Raw genomic sequence first — 2,500 nt, 5'->3', positions numbered from 1 at the left:
ATGGGGCTAGTCCCTGCCTGGCATCTTGCCATGAGGGATCCTTGTGGCTGGAAGCGGAGGGTGGATGTGACTATGCGCCCCATCGGCGTTAGCCCCCTTGATTGATATATATATATATATATATATATATATATATATATATATATATATATATATATATATATATATATATCAAGTGGCTACAATGAGGGTGAATAGCTAAAGTTTAAGAAACTACTCCCTATACATCTTTTGTATATCTGATATTTAAAAGATAAAATCGTTATGATGATTTTTTTTTATTTTTTATGTAGGCTTTATTTTCCTTATTTCTGTTTACATTATATGCGTATGTCATGCAAAATTGGCACATTTCTCCTTCATCACAAAATCTAGGTTCTTATAATTATTATCTTGATACGAATGTTAACTGCCAATGTGACTTGAATATTTTCTTTATTTTATACTAAAACAGTCAGTATTTATTCCAATCCTACCATGGTAGGATTGCTGTAAAAACACGATGCTTCCACAATGTGCTTGCGTCGTGTGGGAAAGTTGTCTGACACTTTACTGCAGCATGCAGTATTGCATATATATTTATATATATATATTTTTTTTTCTTCTTTTTTCTTTATTTGTTTCTTTTCTATTCTGAATCGATTATTTGGGTGATGCTTATTAATCTAATAAATCTGTTTACTATGGATTACAAATGGTAGTAGTTGTAGATAAGGCATAGAATACGGGGGTAGTCATCTTTATAATGAGAACAAAGTACCGTTTTTCAAAACTTAGACAGATGTCATGTTTCTGCAATGTCTCGCTTTCCTCTGCAACACTTCCCATTCCCTCTCACCATGATCTACAGTATTAACTGTTGAGAGGCTCTTTCATTAGCCGCTTGCCAGATATTGACAGTATTCGCCACTTTTTATCGTGTTTTAGCCACATGCTTTGCTCGGCCACCGAAGGACATAGAGGTGGTTTGAGTCATGGAACCACTTCATACCATAGACATGTGTTTAGGTATCCTGTATGAACATGATTGTTTCTTTGAAAGGTCAAGGCATAGCAGCGTACTGATGGGAGGGTTTTGTTTTCTTTCTAACAATTTGACATATTCCTCTAATTTGCATTTTCCCTGTTTTGCCAACATCATGCAGAAAGATCCTCCCTCACAGGTTATGACGAAACTCCAGTTTTATAGATAATTCATCTGCCAAATGTGAAAAGTGAATAATGAAATAGAATACGAACACGAAATAAGATGAAAAAGGGAATGGTATGGATAAACATACACTGTATCATGAATTAAGATAAATTGATTTGTGAAGAAATTGAAAAGGGTTAATAATATTTACACCTTTTATCTCATCCAGCAATGGAGCTTCCCATACTCGCTACATTTCCTTTCTGTTCAACTTCTCTCTGATGACTTTCTTTGATATACCCCAAATACATGTCTTCTTCACCGTGTGGCCTTCTACCAGGCGCTGTACTACCCTGGTGAACGAAGGCGGTCCCTCCTCTGCCTGTACTACCATCGTCCAGGAGATACCCAGCTCTTTGGTTTCATTTGTCACTGTGACGTATTAGGTCATTGGACGTATTATCTTTCTTATCATATCTTAAGAATAGCCATGGAGTAGATATTCAAGAATTTATGAATATTCATTGACATAAACAATGCAAATCATACCATTTCGTATATTTTGTTGTCTAAGTTCATACATCAGTGCTTGAGAATTGTCTAATGCAATTCTGATATAGTTAATTTGATACCAATGCATATATCACCGATACGTTATTGGAAGACAGTAACCCAGCTGATGAATATTTTTTTATTTGGATGTTTGATGCACATCATGGAATGACTACAGATTTATTTATTTATTTATTTATTGTTCTCTTTTGTGGATATTTTGATGGTTTACAGTTTACCAAGAAATGTCATTTGAAAAACATACACATGTAAATTTAAACATTTATATCACAGTAACAACAATAACACTTTCAAGTAGCAAAGGAGTTGATGGAGGAGAGAGGGAGAGTAGTGGTGGGGAAGAAGGATAGGAGTAAAATCGGAATGATTAAGAAAACCCTCGAATTGTCATTTATTTTCATATTCCTAAAAATTCAAAAACGGTCTCGGTTAACTTAATACATATATCAAGTCGTTCCTAATGATACCGAAAACATCAATGCCAAGATAAAAGTCCTCTAGTAACTAAAATAATGTTATTTGTACTGTCAACATCTAGCAAACAATCTGTAGTGTTTGTATGTATTCAAATTTTATTGAAAAGATCTAGTATTGTATTGTGCAAAAATATTAAATACAATATGGCAGCCTAAACAGTTTTAAATCATACACACACGCACATGCACACACACACACACACACACACACACACACACACACACACACACACACACACACATATATATATATATATATATATATATATATATATATATATATATATATATATATATATAAATTTTCTTTCTTTCTTTT

General features: G+C 33.5%; 1 protein-coding gene across 1 annotated transcript in view; it reads left to right on the top strand.

Annotated features, from left to right (window-relative positions):
* The window catches only part of LOC113815391 (uncharacterized), a gene marked incomplete in the record, with an annotated part of 77,146 nt that overhangs the window by 8,998 nt on the left and 65,648 nt on the right, over window positions 1-2,500 (top strand).

This window comes from Penaeus vannamei, chromosome 42 (assembly GCF_042767895.1).
Source record: "Penaeus vannamei isolate JL-2024 chromosome 42, ASM4276789v1, whole genome shotgun sequence".
NCBI classification, from domain to species: domain Eukaryota; kingdom Metazoa; phylum Arthropoda; class Malacostraca; order Decapoda; family Penaeidae; genus Penaeus; species Penaeus vannamei.
The sequence above is the reverse complement of the archived record's forward strand: the minus strand, read 5'-3'. Positions and strand labels throughout refer to the sequence as shown.